This window comes from Charadrius vociferus, unplaced genomic scaffold (assembly GCF_000708025.1).
Source record: "Charadrius vociferus isolate BGI_N301 unplaced genomic scaffold, ASM70802v2 scaffold183, whole genome shotgun sequence".
NCBI classification, from domain to species: Eukaryota; Metazoa; Chordata; class Aves; order Charadriiformes; family Charadriidae; genus Charadrius; species Charadrius vociferus.
In genome coordinates this window covers 5,448,809-5,456,805 of record NW_009648250.1, presented here as the reverse complement: position 1 = coordinate 5,456,805, position 7,997 = coordinate 5,448,809, and positions in this window count along the sequence as shown.

Genomic DNA, 7,997 nt, shown 5'->3' with positions numbered 1-7,997 from the left:
CGGGCAGGGCAGACCGGTGTCCACCACCCCCCAGGCAGAGGAAACTGCCTCTGGAATGGTCCTTCCTTCGGCCCCACTGGCACGGGGATGGAGCTGTTCGGGCAGGTAGCGACAGTGAAGTGTAAGGCATAAACAGGTGCCAGCTCTTTACCTGGCATGGTATTTCGCTAATACACATGTGCACCCAGGGTATATGTTTCTCTTACCCCTAAATGATTTGTGTGTGTAAGGAAAACACACATCCCAACACCAGATAACCAGCTCAGCTTGGCACAGAGTGGTCCCCACTGCTGTCCTCTTCGCCTGCACTTACAGCTCAGCTTTTCAAAAAGGCCATTTTTTGCAAGTGTCTTGTGGTTGTGCTACAAAGTGATGGTTCCTGACTGGTATTTTTCTCTCAGCCTTGGTGCAGATTTCACTGCTTCTGCAGATAAGCAGAACTCAGACTTCATTCAAAAGGGGAAACAGAAGCCAAACATGGTTTCTACAGGTGAATTCTGGGGTAGCACAGGCAATTCAGTTTTAGGTTGTCCTGTTTTCACTAAATCCATGCCTTGGTGGCAACAACATCAGGATTCACCCATTGAAAGGCATTCAAAAATTTCTCAATTCTGGAGGGTATCTAGAGGAAAACAGCATGATTTGAGGTAAGGAGTGGAAGACTCTCAAACAGTGAAGGCCTAAAATTTTGCTGCTAACAATTACTTCTTACTCTGTAGGATTCATCATGCTCTAGAGGACTGTTAAATATGGATGGTCTCAAATGTAAATGAGACATTTACATGTCTCCCTACGGTCTTTGCAGAGCACTGGTTATGTGCCGTTAGGAAAGTGCAGAAAGGCTGAAGACGTGAAAGATTTAACAAAGCACAGAAGTAAATAAAAAGAGTTGAAAACGGAAATACATATGGATATATTTTTGGGGACAAAAATCCATAAGGACCTACAGCAGAATAACATCTCAGATATGAATCTGAAAACCTCAGAAAGAAAATATTTAAATCTACTATTAATAGAATGGTATTAACTAATAAACATTTGCTTTGGGAATAATAAGTTAGACACTTTATTGCACAGAACTTACCCACCACTCCCTCCCTTTCTTACTTACCTACTTTACTTACCTAGGCCACTTACCTACCTGTGATTTGAACTTAAATATCACGTAGTCAAAAACCACCGATAAGTGACTATGATCTGGCATGTGTGTTGGTGACAAGAAAATTCAGCGTGTCAGAGATACTGGCCATGGCAAGACACTGCTTCCCACCACTGTTCTTCTTGTCTGCACTTGCACATGCCTGTTGAAAGATGGTCATCGCCTTCACAACTATCTTCAGCACACAAACTGGACGCGGTTTTAAGAGAAGTGTTACTGCTCTACCATAAACTCAAAGCGTGCAACCTGCCTTCTGACAGGCAGCTGTGATCACATTGTGTCAACAGTGGAAAGAAACAAGAAAAATGTAACCTTTTTTTAAATTTTAGTAGACACATGTAATGTAAATGGACACATCCATTTTTGAGAGCCTAATCTGAGACACCCAATGTTTGATTTTTTCCTGGACCAATGGTATCCATTTCTTACCTGCTGTACTTGGAGTCAAGGGCCCCAGCACTGTTGAAAGCTATGCATCCAAAATCCAGTTGAAATATTTATTTTAACATCTTGGCCTTTCTGGTATTCTTACTCTCTTTGCTCTTATAGGAAATTGGTGGACAGAGGAGCTTTTCTCCTATTTGCTTTTCAGAATTTTAGCTCAGAGATTAATATAAACCATGTTGTCCTTAAGATGCCATGAAACAAATGCCAGTTTGTCAATTTTCCATGCTGTCTAGACCACTGCAGGGCAGGCAAGAGACACTTCTTAAGTAGCCTTTGCATGCGTTGACATGGCGCTCTCCGTTCCACCTCATTCTGTCTCCTGTACAATAGAAGGGAAGTCAGAGGAAAAAATGTTATGCAGTTCTCTGCTAGTACAGTCCTTGCTAGCGCATGAAATTGCGTTCTGGTAGCTTAACCATGCATTATAGATAATCCATCACTAGAAGAGCTGCTCATCCACAGCAGCAATTCAGATCTTTTCTGTTTCTCAAAATACTGCTTTTGAAAACCATAACCATCCTTTTCATTGTTTGATTTCAAAAGCTTCCATGAAGTCCTATACCTCTGTTTCTAGCAACTCACAAGCTAAGGAGGAGAAAAGTAAGCAATGAAAAAAAAAAAAAGCAAGTAGCTCCATTAACCATTCTGTGCATTGTCTGGTTGTAGACATAGTAAGACAACAGTTTTGGTATTAGATAGGTTTCACACCACGTTTCTCTGTTCACAGCCGGTCCCACGAAAGGAATTGGACATTCTTTCTTTACTGAAGTCTGTGGTTAATTGGGTTTGGGGTGCTGTTTTTTGTTTGCTTGTTTAAGAGAGGAAGATGCTGCTTCTTCTAGCTGTATCTCCAGAACTGCTAACTACTCAAGGAGAAGCCACTACCTTATTTTCTATTAAAGCTATAAAAAAAAAAGAGTCCAGGCTTCATCTTAACAGCTCATGTGGCACGAAGTAGGACCTTCCTTGATTGCCAAATTTGGCCACACAAATCAAGCTAGCAGCAATGCAGATAACATCTCAACCTGCACAAACATACCCATTTATGAATGATACAACAATTTATTTTGCAGTTGCATATATTCTGGGTAAGCATGGACAAAAGGATTACTCAAAAATATTTTGTCACATGCAGAAAAACGTGCCTGAGGAGACATACAAAAGTAAGGTTTCCAAAACTGCTAGTTTATTCAGCAGGTACATACCAAACACTTAGATCATTGCAAGTTTTCATCTTTTTGGAGGAACTGAATTATCAGCAGCCTACTTCTAAATATAAGAGTGTTGTGGTTTGGGTTGGACTGGTCACTGAAACTCATCAAATATGCCTTTTCATCTATTATGTCAGCAATCCTTTTCGGGGGGGGGGGGGGGGGGGAGGAAAAAAAAAAGTTTTAAAAAAGATTAAAAAAAGTTGTCAAGAAAGCGTACATGGTTTTAATTCATTGGAGTACTTCCAGATGAGATGCTGGTAAACGATTTTTTTAAACTATCTTATGCAATTAAGTATTGTCAACAGTGTTCCTCCAGCTTATCATTAAACACTATGGTTTGAATTCCTGCAACAAACAGACCTACTACATACAAGGTCATGCAGTCTAATTATGCCTTTAGAACAAGAAGTAGAACAAGATCTTTCCAGTTAGGAGATTCAAAACATGATATCAAGCCAGGTGCCAGTGAAAGCAGCACAAAATCAGAGGTGAAGAAAGCCATGCAACTCAGAACAGACCATGGTTTTCCAAATCTAGCTTGCTTGGATGGCAGCAGCAGTGGGTCTTGCACACAGTACAGTAAAAAGCATGCTTACATTCCCCATTTAGAATCACAGAATGGTTTAGGTTGGAAGGGACCAGCAGTGTATAACTGCAGTAATGAATAACTGGTATCTGATTACCTCATAAGAACATCTGGAGGGTCACACCGACAGGAAAACCGTGATGATCTCAGTACCTGCCAGCAACACGCAATGCCTGTTAAAGTTTGCTCATATTCCACCTTCCTACAGCATCACCGGCTAGAAGAGTGTAATGTAGCCGGTGCAACTAGACACCCTCTCCTTAAAGGAAGCTGACATGCCATCAAGTTCAGTGTTCTTGCTGGCATAGATCTCGACTGTATCCAATAAAATCCAAGTGATTTATTCAAGACTGCTTTAAATAAAAAATGTTATATGAAATTTAGTAGGCTAAATCTGAGAAAAATAAGTGTAATTTTCCATTACTCCTACTGATATATTAAGTAGAATGGCAATGAAATACTGAACCTTCCTTAAAAAAAAAAAAAAATCACTCCTAGGTTTAAGTTTCATTTCTGTGTTGGTGAAACGGGAGAAAGGGGAACTTAGATCACTTTGCAGCCTTCTGTTTTTTCATAAAACACTTGACCCCCCCCCCAAAAAAAAAGGCTATGTAAAAGCATATCTTCTTTTTCCATCTGTCTGTTCAAATTCTTCTGGATAAATAAAATGTTACCGGCCAGATCCTCAACAGAGAGTTTCTCAAAGAGAAAGGTTTCTTTGCTCACCTTCACAGTAAAACAGAACTTAAGCAGAGACAACATTGGTAAAATTTTTCCTTACTGTCACCATCTTCTTACATATGATTAGGCAACTTTCTAGTGATGTATGTTGATATTTAAATTCTGGCTATAAGCCATACCTTTATTCTGATGTTCTCAGTTTCACTAAGTTTCATATCATAACAATATATTGAACACATAAGTCAGAAAGCAGCAATGTTAAAAAGCAGGTGCACTGACTGAAGTCTGGTGTTTTAAAAAGATCTTCCTCCACTTACACAACATGTGAATAATCTGCATTCTTCAAAGAAAACTAAAGTCCAGTTGTCAGGAGAAGCTTTCAATCCAAGTACAGATAAGAAAACAGAGATAGTTTAATATAGAAATAGTTAAACACAGCTACCAGGCAAGAAAGAAGTAAATGTACCCAGGGGGGTATGCAAATCATACTGAAGTTATGCCTCTGTTTACCAGCTTACATTTTGAGATACACATGGGCCTGCTCAGCAGCTGCTGAGCTGAACACAAAACTGAACTTAATTTCTGTTTCCGCATTGTTTTGCAGCTTAACTATAATTTAAAAAATCTGGCATCACTGCATGAATTTGCAGCAACTCCTTTCCTTGTGATGCTGAACTGCGCTGTAATATACAGACTAGCAGTACCTTAAAGAAACCTTCTCCAACAGCCATGATGCTTTAAAACTGTTATATTCCACTTAATAGTGAAATGCTAATGATTTGCTTTTCCTGTTGTTTCTATCACATCATGCTCCCCTTGCTACCGTATCAGGAATCAGTAAGTTGCAATGCTCTTCAGTGCATCCTCTTCCGTATTTTCATGGCTCTTACAGTCCTCTTCCCCAAATTTCCTCAAAGATTAACCGCCTTAAAAGCTGTCGTCCATCATCCAAATCAGCCTAAAGCAAACGGCTCCACTGAGATCTTCCACTGAGATCTTCAGTATTTGGGAAGAGACTAGCTTATTTCAATTGCAGCTACCTAAACTAATAATTAAATACGACTTCCTGGTACCCATCAACACTTTACTGCTTTCTGATGTTGTACGTCTGGTCTACAAATAGCTTAGAATAAAACACTCCAACCGTGCCACCCAGATTTAGGTTTCTTATGCTCATTTTAGCTGCCACCACAATAAAATACGCAGGTTTCGCATCTATCTTTACAAAGTAGGCTTTATTACACAATGCAGCAGAAACGCAAAGACAGTTAATAGAGCAAAATTATAATGTTTGAATATAAACTTTAAAGAAACCAAAAGGAAACCCAGAAACCACAGTATTTATTTTAGGTAATTTTGTTCACAAGAAAAATAAAGAGCAGTGTCATGTGAACTGATGAAATGCAGAACAGCTTAAAGAACCAGAACGCTGGTTTCATCACCTTTTTCTTCCCCAAGACCAGATGTCTCACTGACATGTAAATGAAATTTCAGTATTACAAACGGTCTCATTTTTGAAAGACAACTTACAGCCTTTTACATGCTCTGTGATGCTAAGCTGCTAATTCCCAACACCTTTCTGATTTTTTCTTCCTTTACCCCACAGCTTTCTTGCAGTGAAAATCTTAATTTTTTTCTTAATTGATCCCTTAATAACAGCATTATGTAAAGTTACGCAGTCTCCAGACAGCAAAACCATAGATCATTGGTCCGGGTTCTAACCAACATAGCTTTGAAAAACTGATCAGGTTTTTCCTTTAAAACAGGATGCGTCATACAACCCAAGTGGTTGAAACAAGAATGCAAAAAGATTAATTTACCACGTATTGGTCCTAAAACTCTACAAATCATCAGACTACATAATTATACCCTATAATGAATGGATGAGATTTACTGCCTTCCACAGTTAAGGAAACAGAAACTCCACAACCAATTCTTGTCAGCTACCCTATTTATTAAAGATACCTAAGACTGTCACCTCAATAAACTCAAAAGTTTCATGCTTGTCCCACTGCTGACATACCAGAGAGCTGGCAGAAGATTTATAGTGTAGGACAACATGAGTTATTTTAACTACAGCCAAAGCAAAATCAAATGTATTTCTCTCACAAATTAAGATTTTATTAATTTGCTTTTGAACTTATTATCTGGCCAATCATGTAGCCATAGGTATTTCTGTTGGAATAAATATGGTTGTATCTCCAAGGACAAGCTGAATTAATGGATTATATAAATTATTTGATCATTTTTTTCAGACCAGACTTTTACATGCTTGTTACAATCTGAAACACTAAAGTAAAAGCAAACTCTTTAGAGTGGAATATAATCAATTTTCATTGGTATTAAAGGAATGTCTTAACCTACACAAGTGTAAGAAGATTCAAGGATAAATACTGAGTAAATTTACTGCCATACAAGCCAACAAGCATACAAACAAGACAATGCCCAACATACTTTATCATTCTGTACTCAAACCTGCGTTACTGGGCCTTGCATTGAGAGCAGAGAACCACACCTGGATTTTGAGGAGTATGCATACGTAAGTAATCATCAGGCAAATATCTTCTCCATGCCCCCCCCATTACATTTACACCTTTTGACACGAAGAAATGCAAGACATATTACTGATTTGCTGAAGGTATGGTCTGGTCCACAAAAAGCTAGGGAGTTCACACCACCACGGCTAAAATTAACCATAGGTATGTCTTATTCAGGTACATGCTTCCTCACGGTTATCTAACATAAAACAGAGAAAGCTGACATTCGATTTATAGCTTAATTTTATTTGATTATAAGTAAAAGACACCACATCCACCCCGCACAAGGTTTGCCGACCAGGCCGGGGTGTCTCCTTCAGCGTTCCCCCTGGCTCAGAAGCGACATTTCCCTTCCTGAGACGGGTCTGAGGAGGAGTAGCGGACGGGAGGACGCCGCCCCGTGGAGCCGCGTCTGACGGGACGCACACGGCCGCCCTTTCCTAAAAATCAGCATTTCAGGCTCTTCCCGGTTTCACCTCTGGTAAGCTGCTGCTGACAGCCGCAGCAAAAAGCAGACTCCAATTTGATCATGAAAAAGAATACCCAGAAAAACGTTGTGAAAAATGAGGCATCATTAATAATAATGAATAGCTAAAATGACAGACTGCTATTTACTTCCAGTGGGCAAAAGAGAATCTATTGCCAAGATAAGTATACTTCAAGATCTTGAATATTAGGTGTCTAAAACCAAAACCAACCAAACAAAAAATATGCCATTCACCTCACAGAGAATTTAGAGGGTTTTGCCAGTCCTGTGGGCTTTTTAAACATTTCTCTAATAAAATAAAATTGTTCTTAAACTGCTCCATACCACCACAGTGAAAAGACAATTACTAGTATTTCCTGAGAAGAACCATCTACCAATTTACTTAGTGATGCAAAGGGTACTAAACTCAGTATCAACGATGTTTTCTGCATGATTTTTCCACCACTCTCAGTCAGAGCATCTCTTTTGACTCACTGTGCCATCACTATACATTAATATATTTGCTTCTATTCTTAGAAGTTCATTGTCATTTCTCAGCCACAGCAAGACAGTGTTGTTGCTTTTTAGCACATTTGAGTCATTTGCCTGCTTAATTTTTTATTTCACCTTCAATTAAATATTAATCAATAAACAACAAATATGAAGTCTATGCTTCCTTCAGTGCTTTAAAAACAAATCACCTGCGGTTCGTGCTCTTCACGATTCACCTGTTACGACACCAGGGAAACACCATCTCACGGTTTGGAAAGGCAGATGGTAAAATATAGAAAGCACGAAGCATGACTAACGTTATTCACTGATAATGCATCCCTCTAATCCCATGGAACAAGAGATACAGGCTTCATTCGATCCTTGAATCTCTTTTATGAAGAGTGCAGGAACCTTG